This window comes from Candoia aspera, chromosome 1, assembly GCF_035149785.1.
Source record: "Candoia aspera isolate rCanAsp1 chromosome 1, rCanAsp1.hap2, whole genome shotgun sequence".
Taxonomy (NCBI): domain Eukaryota; kingdom Metazoa; phylum Chordata; class Lepidosauria; order Squamata; family Boidae; genus Candoia; species Candoia aspera.
The window spans coordinates 51,654,823-51,675,491 of record NC_086153.1 but is presented as its reverse complement, the minus strand read 5'-3'; positions in this window follow the sequence as shown (position 1 = coordinate 51,675,491).

Sequence of the window (20,669 nt, the reverse complement as noted above, 5' to 3'; positions counted from 1 at the left end):
GGTGATGCATTCTTTCTTCAAAACAAATCTGGGAATGGGAATAGATGGCTTCCAGAACATGAACTCCTCCCATTCTCACCTTTAACCCTCCCTTCCCCCATAACCATGAAAGGTGGGCCCAAATCACACAGCTAACATTTAGTGACAAAATAATTGAGAAGAAAATTGTTCCTATTCTCACACTTAACTTCTTTCCCCTCCCCCCTCAAGTGATTTTGAAAAGAGGCCAAAATGTATCAATCGAGCTCTATATGTTTGATGTCAAATGCAGTATCCTTCAGAGTTCTGAAACTCCCTAAAATAAAGTTGCCAGACTTACACAGCGCTCTTTACAGCCTAAGGGACTCACCACTTCAGTTTTCTTCTCTCTCCACATCAGTTGAAGAGTAAGAAATGGAGAGACAGTAGAATACTACAGAGATAACATTTCTTGACCGCTCTACGATTATAGGCACCATACCTCAAATAGCAACTGACATAAGAACAAAGATGGAAGAGGACTATTCCCCCCTGTCCACTTTCCTGAGCTTCCTGAAAATTTTTCACTGTGGGAATCACAGCACCAGACTAGTGCTTTGCCTCATCCAGCAGGACTATTCTTAGAATACCACCCACTTTGATCTTTATCTATGTTTCTGAATGGATTGAATTTATGTGCAAATTAAGCCACTCCTTTTCCTCATTTTTGGCAAAATGTATGGTGAGGGATGAATGCACTGCTACATAATATCTAAGTGGAAAATAGAAATAGCTCCTCGATCAATGAGCCATACCTCAGTATCTGTAATGCTATAATGTGCCTATTATGCATTTCTAACTGTAACTGATTCAGGCATATATATGTTCTTATTCAATAGAGACCTATTATTTTTCCTTCTATAGTCCACTCTCAGGGCTATCTGCACCATGAAACTATTCCAGCACATCATTTCTTTCTGTTGATCCTGCCAAAACTCTGCACTTGAACTATTTCCCCACACGCCCATATACAGCAGTACCCCTAATAAATCTAAAGAAACCACCAAGAATTTCTAATTTCTATATTCTCAACTGGATGGTTGAAAATATTGCCAAATTATAGGATAGAACAACACCTACACAATAAAGCTGGTAGAACATCAAACCTCTACAGATGTCTAAATTAAAACTCCAGATGCTTTTATCCTCAGTTCTTCTTGGTGATCTTTCATTCGAAAGTCAGTTTTTCAGTCTGCTTTCACTATCTGAAGAAATAATCAAAGCTACAATGCTAAATTATTTCAAAAATAGTATTCCTGATACATTTACAATATTGTTGGTTTCCACAGCATAACAGGACATTTTCAATTCTTCCCAGCACATTTAAATAAAGGAAGGGTTTTGTTCAAGTTAGAATTCCAGTATAAAGGCTGTCCTTTTATCACCCAGGAAAATATATATATATATATATATATATATATATTTCATGCATAGGAAGTGTGGTTGATTGGCATTTATCATAAAATGCTGCTTCCATTTTAATTACTACTGCACTGCATCGTATTAAATTAATCTCAGGAATAGTCACTTCATTATAAAGTAGCATAAAATCTTATGCATAATCATCTGTGGACATTCACAGTTCTTGCAGATCTTGGGGAGGGAAACAGATGGTTGCTGGCCAATCCTCCTAAAATCTGCTCCCTTGTCCTCCCATTCAGGAGCATTTCTACTGCCACTCACCTTGCCCTCTCCTTCCTGTATATGTTCATAAGTGGGTTTACCTGGCAATACTACTGTAGCTGGCCACAAGATGAGTTTCTTGGCTCCCAGCCTTTAAAGCACCACTGATGCCCAGGAAGCCCACCTGTGAGCAAGCACAAGAGGAAAAGGAAAGTAGCCATTAGATACGCCTCTTGTTTTGGTCAGCTGAAGGGAAAGGATAATGCTGGTAACTAGGAGAGGAAGAAGTGATGGCAGTCAGCAGAACATGCCAGGAATTAAGTTAGGTGGTTCTTGCTAGGGCATATGGACCTCAGCAAATGCTTCCATGTTCCAGCTGTCAATACTGGACCTGCTGCCAATTAATCAGGCATCAGACTGTCTTGCCAAAGAATGTAGAAATGTTGGATCCAAAGGTAACCTTATTATGCCACCATATTTATTAGCATTGGAGATTGTTGCAAACAAGGCGCCACTGTATTATATTTCTCTTAGATATGCCAGGGGTTTTGTGGTAACTATTGTTATATACTGAAGGCTCTAGGCAAATGTGATTATATTTGATTATGATTTGATTATATTATATTTGGTGGAAAAATGTGTATTTTTGCCTTTTTCTTGTTTTGGCATTTCCTGATCCAAATAGACAAATGTTGCCTGGAAATCCAAAAACAATTTCACAACTACAGGGTTGATATGCCCCTGTAAGATTTTTTTCCTGTTGTGGATGGTTTTTCTCATTTTTGATGCATTTCATTTGTTCTTTTATTAAATTATTCTGGATTTTTGCAATGTAAAATGTCCAGAATTGTTGGGAGTTGGGTGTTTTTTAAATATATAAAAATAAATCAATAAACAAACTAAATTCAAATGTTGGCATACAAAATCCTCATTCTTTGGGGTTCTTTGTAGTCTTCACACTGATAAAGAATATAAAGCACAGTGTATACTCTGTACCATAAGAGCCAGTTTGGTGTAGTGGTTAAATTCACTGGGCTAGAAACTGACAAACCATGAGTTCTAGTCCTGTCTTAGGCATGAAGCCATGGATGACTTTGGCAGTCATTCTGTCTCAACCCTAAGAAGAAGGCAATGACAAACCACTTCCAAAAATGCTGCCAAGGAAACTACATGGACTTGTCCAAGCAGACTTTGGGAGTCAAGACTGACTTGAAGACACACACTCAAAAAAAGAATGTTTCTGGATATACCATAGATGTTATTTAGATATAGATATACCACATCCCACAGCTCTTCCTAACCATTTGTCTTTTAGCTATGCAATTCCCAGTAAGAGTGACAATTGGTTGAAGATGATTGGAGTGTTAAAATCTCAGAGAAGGGGTTCAAGCATAATGATAGGAAAGGAGTGCTCTGGGAAATTCTTATTTCCCCAGCAACATCTCAGGGCATGTCCAGTTTAGAGATAAAGAATTATAAAAAAGGAACAGAGAAGCCTTGATGTTGCCCATTGCCATTAAACACCTGGAAAATATGCCATTCTGATGAGATCTATTATGCATCTATTAAATTGTAAAGATTATTTCTACTTTTTCATTTGAACACATAAATATGCATGCTGTATTTCTTCTTTTGGGGAAAGGCAACACTTATGGGATGGGTATGCAAAACTGTTTACCACAGTTGCTTAAATCGTCCATGAAAGAGAAGAGTCAGCAGGGAACTCACAAGGCATTGGGGAAAAAACTCATTGTATTCCTCATCAGAACAATGTTTGATTGGTTTGCTGATGGTTCTGGTGGTAAGCTTGGACTGGTGTTTTGAACTGAGCCTGCACAGAACTGAGATCAGATTAATTGAGGCACAGTCCAACGGTGTCCAGGAGAAGCTCTAAATAGGCACCTGAATTCAGTCCTGGGATGTCCGTCTAGCACAATAGTCCAGCTGCAAAGTTCAGCACAGAGCACAGGCTGTCAGTCATGTGACAGACTCAAGCTGCAGCAGCACAGCTGAACATTTGCCTGGGGAAACCCCTCCTGCCACCACAAGCTCATGCAATCCTGGAAGATGTCAGTTCTGAAATGCTGTGGCACTCCATTGCAACTGGATGGAATGGGCTTTTATGCTGGGATCAGCATTTTCTGCAATGAAAGCTGACCAATCAGTTGCAAGAGGACTTTCTCTTCAGCAGGGTGAAAGCACAAAACCAGAGCACTAACATGCAACTTATAAAAAGGACACACCATTTCTCTCCTTTCAGATTCTGTACATTCCACAGAACTTGCTCATGCCACTTCCTTCCCTGTGGAGCTGCTGCCTGAGTTTCCCAAAGCCAATATCAATATTGTAGACGTTTCTAATATAGTCATTTTCGTGGAAACCTGGGAGGAAGTCACATGGCCTTAACTGGGCCCAGGAGACAGGAAGGTCTCCATTTGGGTTGTTGTTTTTACTCATATAAGCAGCAAAGGAGTGGAAAAGCTGAGGAAGTTGCAGTGATTGTCTTAAATGAGCGATAACCTTTTCTGTGCCTGTTTTGTTAAGGAATCCTTCTCCCTTCTGTAACTGGATGACCATGTGGAGCTAGTCATCCAAAGGCAGATGCACACACAATGTTAAGCAGGCCCATTAAGTGGAAAAATGCCTTTGCTGACAGTTTTCAAATATTAACAGGAATCCTGGAGCAGGGCAGGGGGTGCAGAAGGGAAACAGCAAGTCCTCATTCTACCCAGGAGAACAAGATCAGAAGGGGCAATTGTTATAAATGACAGGAAGTTAAATGTAAGGCTAAGCCATATATTACACAGAAAGTCCTAATGTATTGACATATCTTCACAAATAACATTAATGTTAATACCAGCTTGTAAAGGAAGCTTGTTTTTTCACTGCAAGAATATTGAATGCCAAGTGCAAACTTTCTTTTCTTATATTAAATGAGTTACACTAGCCATGACTCCAGGCAGTTCTAGGTGACTTACAAAAAAGACAATAGTCTAACAAAATCATGTGTTCCAGGAACACATGAGTGTTCAAATCAGTACGTGCCAAGCCCAAACTAGTTGTGCATTTATTTTCATCTTTTTTCAATATGTCTTTCATCTGCATTTTTACCTAAGGTGCATTTTGTAGCCATCTTTTCCTAATATAAACATTTGTATGTTTGGTCCAACAGACTACTATGCTCTAATGCTGTAATAATCTTGTTAGCCTGAAAAGTTGAAATTCAGTAAGTTTGCCTGAACATATTTGGGCTCAGTGAGAGACCTTGGGGAAGAGCTTACCAAAATATCTATATACCCTCCTTGGCCTTTCTTCTATTATGGACCTCAAAAGTACAATGCAGCTCCTTGCAGGTTGTCTAGCCTAAAACTCATAAGTTATGCCACATCCTAAATACAACCAGGCTTTGGACTCAGTAGGTCAATGTTTCTCAACCTTGGCAACTTTAAGATGTGTGGACTTCAACTCCCAGAATTCTCCAGCCAGCAATTCTCCAATTCTAGGAGTTGAAGTCCACACATCTTAAAGTTGCCAAGGTTGAGAAACCCTGCAGTAGGTGCTTTAGCAAGAACTGAAGCTTCCTCTTTGGATGTATAAGACAAACAAATCTCTCTGGGCAAATGGGACAGCAAAGTGGTTCAAGAAAGAGACAGGGGAATATGGCTCTGGAATCAAGCACCAGGCACCACAATGGAGAAGGGAAGCGTCATAAATAATAAACTTAGAAACCAGGCATAGCTTGAGTTAGAGTTGAGCCAATATTAATATAGGTGCTAGATGCCAAGGTAGCAAATGAAAAGAAAACAAAACAAAAAGAGGAAAAAGTGGTACCTAGATTAGTATCCAGATTCAAGGACAGTTGTAGGCTTCAAAAGAAAATCCAAAGGGCAATGGGATCAAATTTAGATCTAGTGAAATAAAAGGCAACCACAAAACAGTGTCTGCTACTTCCCTGAGTCAAGCCTGCTTGCCTATTTGAAAAGGGGCTAGGATAGCACTTTGAACATCTGATCTGTCTTAGAGAGAGCAGTGAGGGCTATGCAAATATATGACTAGAAGATGTGATTCAAAGGCTCTGGTCAAATCTCTGAATCAAACTTGATTTGAATGGTTGAATTGAATTAGATGCCTCCAAGTTGATTTGAACTATTCAGGCACTTCTGAATTCCCAGAAATGACCTTTTCTGAATAGAAGTGAATTGGTTTTCCAAACTAAATTGATTTCATCCGACTTACACAGGTCAACCACAATGTTACAGGATTGGGCCACGCCTGATGTGATGACTCTATCTTGGTCTGTTTGCTTGGTTATTTATTTACATTACGGTAGATTTATAACCTACTTTTCCTCCAGGAGCTCAATACAGCAAATACAGTGTTCCTTCCTCCAATTTTCTCCCACAACAAGAACCCTGTGAGGTAGGTTGGGCCAACAGAGAACAATTAGCTCAGTCATCCAGTGAGCTTCCAAAGCTAAGGGTGGACATGAACTTGGGTCTTTCCTGTCCTTGTCCAGCACCTGGATTACTTTACTATAATGGCTCTGTTACTTTTGTGAATTAGCCGATTGGGGAATGACCTGGTAATCAACTAGACCTTTGTGAATATCAGCAACTCTTGGGAGCAATTCCCTTTAATCAACAGAGAAAGTATATAAATCACTTTCTTGAATGATAGAGACACCATAAGCAATAAGGCTATAACCCCTTGCAGTCTTCCAGGATTTTATTTGTATCCTGAACATCTGCCTGAACCTCTAGTTGTGCTATTGCTTCTGGAACAAAATAGGTTCTTAAACCAAGGAGTTAAAATAATGTGAACAAAACACACTAAGCACAGCTATGTGTGAAGAGAAAGCCAGCATGTCTGATCTCTTCTGTAATAGTTCCTATGGCTATATAATAAACAGCTGTATACAATCACATTGTAGTGATCACATTGTTTGTTACCAGGGAATTAAGCATCTTTTACTTTAAGAGGATGTTAATGAACATTGAAATATGGCTAATATAGTCATAATAGTCCAATGGACATTATCAAGCAGCTGTGGAAAAGAGAAAACTGTTGTTGTTTCTTAAAATGTTCAGCAAATGGGGAAAGCTGTGTGGGGATATTGAAAGATCCTCTTCCTTTGAGATTTATATAAAAGGCTAGAGAAGCATCTGTTAGCCATAGGATGTTCTGCCATGATTTATTGCATCAGTAAGGAATTTAACATTTTCCACATAAACAAATGATCATTAGCGATATTCTGCAAGAGTCTTCAGGATTCACATGTCAGGATGAAGCCTTGCTTCCCTCTGTAAGCCTGAAGTTCAGGATGCCTTCAGAATCCCAGTCAATATTTAAGAACATGAAAATCTGCCTTCTTCAAGATCAGCACATTGGTACCGCTTAGTGAGTGCTTAATGAAATAACTTTTAACCAAAGTTTTTTTAATTGCAGTTTGAGAGAAGCAATTAGTATCTGAGTTTCAGGTGAATTCAAAAACCTTCTCCCCCATTCCTCCTCCTCCTCCTCCTCCTCTTGTACATCTAGACTACCTGATCACTGCATCACCGATTTCAAAGGATTGGATAAAAGGACTACTTCCTTTTTCTAAAATGAAGGACACACAACTGGAACTCCCAATACAATTTCCTTCCTGTAAAAACAGCTGCAGGGATCCTGGATTTTGAGGGAACCATGGGAAAAAGAAGCAGCCTTGTAGCCCCTTCCCTGAATCATAGACTTAAGTATTTATATTTCCCCACCTTAATGGCTAATAAGGTGATGAATAGGGTGAGGATTTCTATGACATGTCATATTTTTTCTGGAACCTTTATTTGAATTTATAAGTAAGTTAAAACATGTTTTAGAGTAATCTGGGGAGAATTAGATATTTTTCCAGAAAAGTCATATTTTGACTTCTTAAAGGTATTGTGTCATATTTCTGCTTAATTTTGTAACAAACATCATATTTTGGTCATATTTTGGCCATTGGCAACCCTCCTGATAAGCCAGCAAGTTTGAGCCAGCAAAGAAAGTGAGAATTTGCCTGTTTTCTTTTTCTTTTTCTTATTTGCTCCCCCATTCAGGGAGGGTTGTGTGTGTGTGTGTGTGTGAGAGAGAGAGAGAGAGAGAGAGGTGGGAACAAAGGCTTCTGCCCTGACCAGGCCTGAAAAAAAGGTGAGAATTTGCCTGTTTTGTTTTCTTTTTATTTGCTCCCCAACTCAGGGGTATGTGTGAAGGAGGGAGGGAAAGGGAAAAGGCTTCTCCCCTGACCAGGCCTGAAAAAAAAGGTGAGAATTTGCCTGTTTTTTCTTTTTCTTATTTGCTTCCCAACTCAGGGCTGTGTGTGTGTGTGTGTGTCTGTGTGTAAGAGAGGGAGAGCAACCTTTTTTAAAATGACTTCAGCAGGCAGAGGCTTTTCCCCTGACCAGGCCTGGAAAAAAGAGTGAGAATTTGCCTATTTTTTTTCTTTTTTTCATTTGCTCCCCAACTCATGTGTTTCTGTGTTCAAGGTGATGGAGTCACGTGAGAGCTGCAATCTGATTTCAACATGCCTAAAAGTAGATGTTCAGCAAGAGTGAAATTATGGCATCTTGTTCAAGAATTTGGGGAGCAGATTTTCAGTAGCGATGGTAATATTTTGTTTTGTAAATTGTGTGAAGTTAAGGTATCAGCCCAAAAGCATTTTAATATTCAACAACATTGTGACACTGTGAAACACAAGAGTTGTTTAGCAAGATTTACCTTCACTGAGAACAGGCAATGTCTCCTTTTCAAGAGAGCTTCTTCTTCTACTGCAGGTTCATCAAATACCCAGTCAGAATTTTGTAAGGATCTCTGTACAATGATGGTTACTTCAAATATTCCCTTAAGGAAATTTGGTAGTGGTAGCCTCAAGCATTTTTTGGAGAAGTACACCAGTCACCTGATTCCAAATGAATCAACAGTAAGGAAAAACTACATCTCTGCCTGCTATGAAGATGTGTTAGAAAAGATAAGATCTGCTGTTGACAACAATAAGATATGGATTTCAATAGATGAAACAAGTGATGTAAACAGAAGATATATAGCCAATGTTATTATTGGCACTCTGAAATGTGACAAGGCTGGTGAAGTATTTCTTCTAACATGAAACTCTACAAGAAGTACACAGTTCCACTCTTGCTATGCTCTTTGATGATTCTATGAAACTACTCTGGCCGGATGGTGTAAAAAGGGGAAATATCCTTCTCTTTGTAATGTCCATACATGACTAAAGCAGCCAAGGAACTTAGACTTCTTTATCCAAAAATGATCCACATCACATGCCTTGCACATGGTTTACACAGAGTGGCTGAAGAGTTTTGCAGCAACTATCCTGATGCAGATAAGATAATTTTGAATAGGAAAAAAACGTTCATTAAAGCTCCACTTTGAGTACAAAAGTTCAAAGAAATTGTTTCTACTTTGGCTCTCCCTCCCCAACCTGTCATGACATGTTGGGGGACTTGGCTGGATGTGGCTATGTATTATTTCACAAATTATGCTTCCTTGCAGCAGATAGTTAAAGAATTTGACTGTTGTGAATCTTCCTCCATCAAGATTGTGCAAGATTCCTTTTCTGAGACCTTGGCTGGAAACTTAGCATGTATAGGATCTAACTTCAGTGGATTATCAAAAGCAATCACACGCCTTGAAACTGTAGGAATGGAACTTAGTGATGCACTGAACATTGTAAAACAAACTGAGAGTGATTTAAATCAAGCAAAGGGGAAAGTGGCTGAAAACATTAGTGATAAACTGCAAAGAGTGCTGCAATCTAATCTGGGTTATTCAACACTTTGCAAAATAAGTAACATTCTAAATGATAAAGGTAAAGGTTTCCCTTGACATTAAGTCCAGTCGTGTCCAACTCTAGGGGGTGGTGCTCATCTCTGTTTCAAAGCTGAAGAGCCGGCGTTTGTCCGCAGACACTTCCATGGTCATGTGGCTGGCATGACTACACGGAACGCCGTTACCTGCCCGCCGAAGTGGTACCTATTAATCTACTCACATTTGCATGTTTTCAAACTGCTAGGTTGGCAGGAGTTGGGACTAGCAGCGGGAGCTCACCCTGTCACGCAGATTTGAACTGCCAACCTTCCGATTGGCAAGCTCAGCAGCTCAGCGGTTTAACCCACAGCATCACCGCATCTAAATGGACTCAAAGCAAAATTTGAAGACTTCAAGCCAGAATTTTCTCCAGATGAGTTTGCTTTTTTCAAATTAGTTCCTATAGCTTCTTGTGATATCGAACGGAGTTTCTCCAGATACAAGAACATACTGGTGGACAACAGAAGGAGTTTTGAGTTTGATAACCTCAAGATGCACGTGGTCATCCAATGCAATTCTGCTGTTAATGAAAACTAATCCAGGGATGACCATTTTACTCTCAAAACGTTCATTTGATTCCTTCAGTACTAGCACTTCTGCACTGGAAGTGAAGAAGAATAGATCTTGTAATTTGTGTGTGTGTGTGTGTGTGTGTAAGCACATATTTTTAAAAATTGGGCGCTAATTTTGGAAAAATCATGAAGTCATATTTTTGCTTTAAAAGTCATATTTTTGGTTTAATTAGTCATATTTAAATGGTTTTAAGGTCATAAATGCTTGCATATTTCTAACATTTTTAGGTCATAGAAATCCTCGCCCTAGAGATGAGAGTGGGATTATAGGATACGGCAGGACCATGCCACCATCTGCCTGTTGTAGCCCAGAGCAAACAACAGGATTACTCTGTTGTTCTTGTTGTTGTTTTAAGGAAGAGGTCATTATTGTATGGTATCACAGACCACCTATATGATGTATAATTTAGTCCTAAGAGATTTTAGGTTAGTTTTATATCACCAAAACCAGTTTTCAAGTGTAGATTCATTGCTGGTTAAATTCCATCAGTTCCAAGACAAGCCGTTTAAAAGACAGAATGCTCTTTCTGTAAAAGTTCTCTTCAATAAGTTTTAAATGTGTTTGTTTTTCATAAATTGCATTTTTCAGATGGCAAAGTAACTGACTGGAGCAGATTAGAGATGTTCCATGCATTAGGGTAAGTGAACACAAGAATTTGACTTGCCAAAAGGTGGAGGAATTTGACAGTAAAGTTCTGTAATTTGTTGTACTGTTATAATGACTGTATACTTGGCTTGATACTCTAATTTTTATCTTATTTTTGTTGCAAACCTCCTCAAACTATTTAGGAGAGCTGGGATGCACATGCATTTTTTAAATTATTTGATTCTTAACACTTGAATTCTGGAGACATCACTATATTCTTTGAATTTTGTTGAAGTGTATTAAGCCAATAGATTAATTCTGACTAATATATATATATACAAATACATTTGCTTTTTTATCAACTATATTTGACATATATCTCCACTATACTGTATCTGTTTGGCTGTCTCATCCCCAAATCCAGCATTCAGACTGGGAATGAACCAAATTTCATCTGTGGCAAAAAGAAGGAAAGAAAGTGATGCTTCATTAAGGGGGCAGAAGAAATTTCAAGACTTTCTAATGGGAGAACACTTGCGTGTACCTTATTACAAAATGCTGCTTGGACCTTTTTCACACAATTCTTTTCACCTTGCAAAGAAGCTACCCTAAAAAATGTCAAACTTCTTTACCACATCATGTTTTTTGTTGGGGGAGTCAACTTAGAACAGTGTTTCTCAACCACAACAACTTTAAGATATGTGGATTCCAATTCCCAGAATTTCCCAGAAGTCTACACATCTTAAAGTTGCTGAGGCTGAGAAACACTGACATAGAATTCCCATATGAATGTTTCTAGCTGCCTTCTGGAGTGGTGTTTTCTATTGGCAATAGAATCCAGAGTACCTCACATTCACTCCAGTCACCCAAAATCTCTTTAAAAAGCAAATCCAACCCAATCTCCCCATCATCAAGGCATTGGATAATTTGTTCCATTATGCTTCTTTTTTGCTGGTGGTTTGTTTTTACTCCACCACCATGAAAGATGGATAGGATAGGATGGGAAATGCAATAAACATTCCATGGTCATTTTATTTAGTCTTTTGACATGTGTATCTTTTACCAGAATTGCAATATACATTATATAATACAAGTACTATATTTATTTTGTGTTTCTGAACTTTTTCTATTGCTGTCCTTTTTCTCATAGTGTGAGAATATGGCAAAAGATACAAAGAGGCAATCCGGTTTTCATTGATGAGATACTCAAAGCCATGCAAGGCTTCCTTCAAAAATTCTCACTCTCCATTCAGATCAGGAATCCCTGATCTGACATATAGCAGAGAAGAAAGCACGGGGTTTTCCAGAGACATTCCAAAAATTTGGAAATGAACTAATGAGTAATGATGATGCCTCCTCATTATATTTTTTACCATTGTTGTTGAATGAATCAGCTCATTATATGAGTTTGCCAATTCTGTTACTAGTAGCCTGGGGCCCAAGATTGAATGAATCTTTCCCAGCAGCCCCCCATTTGGGAAAATCCACAGGGATCTTAGATAGTAGAACTGCTTCCCTGAAGATTATACCCTTGCCTCAGGAGCTGGGTGTGATTTAAATTTGGGAAAGAGTGAAGGAGAATGAGACAATTGCTTCTGCAACCAAATTCATGGCTTCTATGCTTCTATGACTCTATTCCCATGTGGCTGGGGAATTCTTGAGGTGGGAAATACATGTGGTTAAGTTGTACTCTCTGTATATGTGTGTCAACGTGTCTTTGTATCTGTGTGTATCATAAGTAGAAAACAATTTTCCATACAGCCAGAGTCAGCAGCCATAATAGTACTGTACGTGAGTTTATTTTCTTAAGATACGTATACATGAGTTTAGTTGTTGGATCTCTTGAACTTTTACTTCAAGAACATCCAATAATACCATCAGCACCACAAACCACTGAGGCAAAAATACATTAATGAATTCATGAATGAATGAGCCATTTGTCCCTCTGTCATTGTGCCCCAAAGCATCTGCCTGAGATTTCCATTTCTCATGGTAGTAAAAAACATGAATCATGTGCTATATTTCCTTCAAGATAAATATCAGAATTCCATAGGGACAAAATGTGATTTCCTTAGATAACATGCATGCATGCATGCATACATACATACATACATACATATACACAGAGAGAGAGAGAGAGAGAGAATGAGAAAGAGAAAGAGAGAGAGAGAGAAATTCTGAATTCTTTACCATGTAAACTCAAGTTTCACTGTATATTTGTCGATGTATATTAAGAAAAGCTGACAAACTCCAACAGCCGGATGTCAGATAGATATTGGATATACATTATGAAGGCTGGATCACTAGGCTAGTATGCCTTCTTCTATGTATCAGCTTTGTGCAAATCACTCACCAGATCTCAACCCACTGCAGTTTGAAATAAAAGCCTTTCTATCTTATCATATCACTAAATATATTGTGAGAAAGAAGCTACTTAATGGACTTCATGGGCCACGCAACATTCTAGTTTCTAGAAAACTAGAAACTCAATTGTAAGACACCATGCTTACCTGGCAGTGGGGAATTGTTTAAAAATATTAATAGAACCTTAAATTCTGCTTTAGAACATTATTTTATGATATTGGGATTTAGGTAAGTGTTTCAGTAAAATCTTTAAGGTTTCACTATTAGAATCGATTACCTCTTGTGCTACCAGTTTTGATTATAATACTTCTAGCTTTCTCTCCCTGATATAACCGTGAGATATTTCTACAGAATGTTTTTCTCTAGTTGTGTTTGAAACATTAAAAATCTGTTTAAATTAACAGTCAATGTTTTATATTGTCTTAATGGTAAATATCACTTGTAGGGGAAAAAAAACTTGTACAGTTAAACATTATTTGGCTTCATTTTTCTCCAATCCAACATGAACTATGTGTTCCTTGGAAATGAACATGTTTTGGGGTACCTCCAAAGAAAGTATCCAATAACTCTTTATTGCATCCCCTTCTTTCTTGCTCTTCTTCCAGAAAAAAATTGGCTGACATTCTCCAACTAATTTTTATTTTGAATACAGTAGTATTGTTATGAAAATGTACTCACAGTTTTTGCCTAGATCTCTCAGTTGAACACCTTCATTAAAGAAGAATGGGAAGCAACATGGAGTAAGGTTTCTTGGACTTTCAAGAGCAGAAATGTAGTACGGTTTATTAACTTGATTTGCAGGATGGAACAGCAGAAAAAAAGGCTTTCTTATAGTAAATACAGAAGAGTGGAAATGGGAGATATGTAAACCATCTGTGCATGCTGGAATTAAAATTACGTTGATGAGGAAATATCTAGAGTGGCTATTTGGATTATAAGGATTTAGAAATACAAAGAGTGGTTTATGCAAGAATATTTTGCGACTTTCCCTGCTGGCTTCCCAGAAGCAAAGTCAATGGCAGGAAGTCAGAGGTCGCTGTCATGTGAGGTGCTCGCTTAATGACCTGTGCAGTCTTGCTTAACCACAGCAACCGGGACTGCCAGGACTGCCATCACTAAGCAGCACAGTCCCGTGATTTTCAACTTACGACTGCATCGCTTAACAACGGAATTTCCGGTTCCAATTAGCATTGTGGAGTGAGGACTACCTGTAAGCTGGAAAGAGGGTCTGTACTTAGAATAAAGTATTGTTTTCACTAGTAATGCCAACACTTCACTTCTCTATTCTTTTCTGGAATCTTCTTCCATTGTACAGTACTAGTGAGGCGTTACTGCTTTCATATGACTTTCTTTCCCAGACCTGCTACCACATTTCAGTAAATATTAGCATAGGTCTATTTATTTAATAAAATCATTTTTCTGCTGAAAACACTTGAACTAGTGTACAAAATAATCTCATAATAAGACAATTACCATCTAGGAAATAACACAATATATAATATTAAATATATAATTTATTTATTATATATTTAATAAATGGTAAAATATGAGGTAGATGATACTACTCTTAGATGGACTCACAATTGGCTGAACAACCACATCCAAAAGACATTAACAACATTAACATTGCTTGTTAATGTCTTCACTTCAGCTTGGACTGAAGTATCAACCGGAGTGCCGTGGCAGTCTATCCTGGGCCCTGTGCTGTTTATCTTTTTTACCAATGACTAGGGGGACATTTTTAAAATTTGCAGATGACACAAATCTAGGAAGCATGGCTACTACTTTGGAGGAGAGGGAGAGAATTTTTTCAAATGTAGCCAGGCTTAAATAGTAGGCTGAAATAAATAGGATGGACTTTAACAGGGAAAAGGTACAGTTCTGCAATCAGAGTTGGAAAATGTAAGGCACAAGTAGAGGATGAAGGAGACTTGACTTGGCTGGGTGATCTTGTCAACCACAATTTAAACATGAGCCAGCTGTATGATGCAGCTGTTAAAAAGGCAAATGTTGTCTTGAGGAGCATGGAATGTAGAGTCCAAATTACAGGAAGTGTTTCATTTTGCTCTACTCTAGTCAGACTATTTTGAATACTGTGTCCAGTTGGGACACCACAGTTCAAAAAGGACAGTGACAAATTGAAGTGAGTTCAGAAGAGCTGAAGCCTTTAGTTTCTAGGCCATCGTAAGGCCTCTGGAAACTAAGCTCTACTGGGCACAATTAAAAGATCTGGGCATGTTTATCTTACAAAACAGAGAGGAGGTATGATAGCAGTCTTCAAATAACTGAAGGGTTTACACACAGAAGAGTGGACTTATTCTCTTGTCCCAGAGGGTAGGACCAAACTCAATAGGTTAAAACTATAAGGAAAAAGGTTCTGCCTAGGTATCAGGAGTAACATCCTGATGGTTTGAGCTGTCAGATAGTAGAACGGGCTGCCACATAAAATGAGATGTTCTCCTTTGCTGGAGGTTGGATGGTCATTTGTCAAAGATGTTCTACCAGATCCTGCATTGAACTGTGGGTTGGACTAGATAACTCACAAGACACAATGGGACAAGGATAATACAGCATTGCACTCGTGTCCTGCTTATTGGCTTTATCTAACACAACACAATATTACAGCATCAAGAAAAGTTCCAAGTCAGCAATTTCCTCCACATGAAGTAAAGAATGGACTGAAGGCGTTTGCATCTCCAGAGTCAAAGCGCTGTTCCTAAGGTGCCTTTTCCATGGCATGCAAGGCCTTCAAGGAACCAGCTGCTGACTTGGATCCTACGATTCTTCCTCCTTTCTGGTAATTTCCTCCAAGCGTGCTGCCTACACAGCTTGATCAGCCTGGGATGTGGATCCTTGCTATGGGGGAGTCAGTTCATTGAAAGACATGGGTTCTGAGGATAGGTACTTTAGAGAACAGGACCCCTGTCTTTGGCTGTGGATTAAACCTTGTTGAGTTGTGGATGGTAACCTCTTTCACCTAATGAGGGAGCTAGGGGTGGAGCCTGTCCATGTAGTTCTTGTGGAATGACATCACAAAGTGTGTCTAAATTGTGTTTAGAGAATCCAGTTATTTAGAAAACAAAATATTAAAATGCACCATATCTGATTTTTTTCACAGCTCCCATGCTATCAAATGGCTTAAACACAACATATATGTAGTGTGTGTGTGTGTGTAGCTCAAGGCCTAAATAATAATAATTTAAACGACGACTTATAATTTTAGGGGAACTCTTTTTGAGACTGACAAGATAAAACTGTCCCTAGAAAAGAGGACTTTCCATTTTCCTTGAAACTGAAATGTTAAAACTTTTCATTTCTATAAATAGATGAGACAACTCAGTTCATTTCTTCCTCCCACTTAACCCTATTCCATTATTATATTTTGTCCTGTGGAGAGCAGGAGATAATTTTCTGGGCATAGTTTTGTATTCTCTGCAGATATGCAGTACAAAAGAGGAAATCTGGGGAAAAGTCATTCATGCCATCTGTCTTGTTCAGACTATGCACGAGACAGGCTCTCAATGAAAATTCTTTATTAAAGAACTATTTACAATGATTCAGTCTCAATATGAAAAACCTGGTCAAACAAGCTCAGCTGTGCCACAGCAGGCAAGGAGTGAACTTCCACTGGGGTTAGACTGGATGCAGCGGCACCAAGACTGGAGGCAACAGTTCTCAAATTGGAACAATACTGGAACAACACTGGAACTGAATAGCTGACTCCCTGGGTCTAGAAGCAGGACTACAAGCAGCATACAGGGATGAGCTGGAGACTTAAGCAGAACTCGAACTCAAAACAAGGTTAGCTTCAGCTGGGGGTTCTGGATTAGACTGGGTACTCAGAACTGAAGACTTGAAGGCAAGACTTGGAACTCAGGACTAGGCTGGACTCGGCTGGAAGCCTCAGACTAGGCTGGATCCTCTGGACTGGAGACTTGGAGCAAGGCTTAGAACTTGGGACTAGGCTGGACTCAGCTGGAACCCTCGGACTAGGCTGGATTCTCTGGACTGGAGACTCAGAGCGAGGCTGGGAACTTGGAACTAGATTGGACTCGACTGGAAGCCCTGGACTAGGCTGGATCCTCTGGACTGGAGACTTGGAACAAGGCTTGGAACTCAGGACTAGGCTAGACTCAGCTGAAAGCCCCAGACTAGGCTGGATTCTCTGGACTGAAGACTTGGAGCGAGGCATAGAACTTTAAACTAGGCTGGACATGGCTGGAAGCCCCAAACTAGGCTGGATACCCTGGACTGGAGACCTGGAGCAAGGCTTAGAATGTGGAACTAAGCTGGACTTGGCTGGTTGGACCACAATGGCCACGAACCCAGATCCTGAACAAGATAGGTGTGAAACTTCAAAACATGCTGGAGTCTGTGAAGCATGATTACATAGAACTGCGGACAAGCACCGGTGCAAAAATCTCTCAACCTGACTGCACTGTTGAGGAGAACGCGGGTTTTCAAGGCTTGATGCAAAACGCAGGCTACTGGGCTCGGCTGACACTGATTGCTTGATTGCAGCAGATGCAAAATCCAATTCTTCAGAATGGAACTTGGGCTCTGGTTCCTCTTCAACAGCAGATGCCGATTCCGATGTGGTAAGGATTCTTCTTCTGAAGCTGCAGGCTTGGAGGATCAGTTGTCTCCAGCAGCTTGCTCACTGCGCGGCTGCCTTTTATCCTGATCTTTGGTGCGCTTCGAGTCTCCTGTAGCCAATCAGGCTGCCTTCTCCTTTGTGCACTTTTCAGCCCGTCTCTGGCGTGCACTGATTGGCGTATTCAAATCCTCCTCTGGATCTCACCCAATCAGCATTGTGGATTCTTCCCGCTCTGCTGAGTCATGCTGGAGTTTCGTTTCTCTGATTCCAGCCCGGTAAGTTTCCAATTCCTCTGACTCGGAAATAGTTTCACTTTCCGAGTCAGAGGTAAGCTTGGTTCTGACACCATCTATAAAACAACCTATAGAGGCAAAAGCATCCAGAGCTATAGATGCCCATACTTATGTGTCTTCAAGCAACTTCCTGGACATAAGCCAGCAGACAGGTGTATCTTCCCATGCACAATGGTAGCAGATATCTCTAAGTGAACATATTACAACTACAACATGAAGCACCTTTTACGTCAGCGATATCCTCCAGTTGCCTGTTCTTCATGTGCAAACTGCCTAGAGTTCTTGACTTGCTCCTTAACTATTACCGTCTAAGACCCAATTACAAAATAAATAATGACTAGTATCATTTTTTCTCCTTTATTTATCTAATAAAACAAAAGAGAAAAAGAAAACAAGAGGAAGGGGAAGAGGAAAACAATATAGCAACAAAAATTACATAACAGATTCTCATACATGTGTAGCCACATACATACACATAAATACACACGTTTGTGTGTAGAGAGAGAAATACACCAACTACACATTATATCCCAGGCTCAAGAAGACCCGGAAGAACAACTGGAGGTGCAGCCAACACTTGAAGCTGGAACGTCACTGCCACCCACTCCATTACAGAGCACAGCAGCTGACATGAGGCAAAAGATCATGGATAAACTAGCTACAGTCAACTCTCGAGACTGATTACCAAGGCTCAGTGGAGAAGTACCATCAGATAGTATTTATTTATTTTATTTATTTATAAATTTATTCACCGCCCATCTCCATCTCATGTGGAGTATGCTAGAAGATGCCAATAAAGCTCTCATGACAATCCCTGCTACCACCATAACTCAGACCAATGAACTGCTATACGCTACAGCCGCTGTAATCCTGGAGATGCTTGGCTACATGATCAAGAAGAACACACAGACACCCGGAAAATGAGGTTGGAAGCTAAGACCAAGGCAACTCGTAGGATTTCCCAATGTCAGCCACCTCAGCTATCTGTCGACAGTACATTCCATGCAAGGTCTTGTCCTGCAGGAACAGCAATGTCTATTTGAAATAGAGTAGATCCAAACACAGTTTTGCCTCAGGAAGATCCACTGAAACAATTAACTAGTCATGGTTAATTTAAAATATGACTAATCCAATCCTTTCTCCATAGCACTGCTTATCAACTGTAAATTTGGGGCTCTTCCTCATATGCCCTTAAACATGGTAAGAAAGTGCCCCAGTAATCCTTTCTTTGTCCTTATGACCTTGCCTTCATCTCATCCCCAGCCTAAAGGTGAAGCAGCATAAACTCATATTTAACTGCTGTAGTTTTAAAGTAGTATTTTCATGGACCAATATAATGTTGGTCATGGATGTAAGCTAGCATGCATTATTAACAATAAAAGCAGGGTTTGGACTCTGCCCAGCTTCAACTGGCCATTTTTGGCTGCTGTGGCATGACCCTGCACCCCTGAACACTGTCCTCCATGACTGTTTGGCTTGGGCTACATAGACGGGTGCGTATCAGGTCTCACGCAGGTTCCTTATAGATGTGGATTTAGTGCTGTTTTGAAAGAGTGCTGGTTTTTAAACACAGGTTAGCACTTTTTTAAAAAAAACATGATTAGCACTCGCTTGAGAATCTACTAGTCCTCCCTAAATAGCTTGTAGTTATCAACACATTTATGGTTTATTTCTTCAATGTTTGTTTTGTTTTGTTCCTAAGATGTACATATCACTTTAACTAGAAGCAAGGCAAAATATAATAACATAGAAAGCAAACAATAGAGATAGCAAATAATAATTTAATAAGCCACAGAAATAAAACTACTTAAAAACATAGCATAGCAGCCAATTACCAGGAAGTAAGAGCACTGGGAAAATAACCTGGTTTACATAAAACTCTGTTTTGGCTTAGCGTTATATGTAAATCCAATCCTTAGCTCTAGGCACTACAATTTATTGAACAAACCACAATTTACTAGATCACAGTTTAGCCTTACATATGAATGCAGCTAGTAAGAAGGTCTTTAACTATGCTGTGAGCAGGCATGAAGTAGAGATTTCTAGGATGCTTTTCCAGAACTGGTGAGCTAACACTGAAAAGGCCAGCTCAAACAGCTTAAGTAGTAGAACTCTGGGTTCTCCCTTGCTGGATATTTTTAGTCATGCACTGTATGATCCTCTTTAGGGATAATTTTAATGGATTCCTTCACTGAGCATGAGGATGAACTAAATGACTGGTATGGCACTTTGTAACTGCTTTAGTCAACAATTTTATAAAACAGCCCTCTATTGTACAAAAGAGGGCACCTGGGATCTCCAGTGAAGAATATATGGGAAGATGCTGTGGCATTAATATGGAGAGTTTATTCCACCCTTTCTTTTTTGAGACTGTACTTCTGGAGATGCTCTGGCAACGCTCTTGATGGCTGCAAACAACCCTTATTCCTCCTTCTCTCTTACTGCTATCCTCCTAGAGATCATACTGCTGAAGACACTCTGGAACTGTTCTCAGTTGCTTCAAGATACAACATCTTCTGAGAGAAACACAAAGGTAAACTGCAGATTTAATGTGAGTTACATTTTAAATATGATTGATATGATAATGATCATTATGGGACTTGATTATGTGCCATCAAGTCATTTTTGACTCCTAGCAACAATACGATTTTCTCCATGACGATCTATCCCTAATCTGTTCTTTCAGGTCTCCCAATGGTGCACCCATCGCCACTGTGACTTGTAATCCACCTTGCTGCTGGTCATCTTCTTTTTCTCTTTCCTTCCGCCCTGCC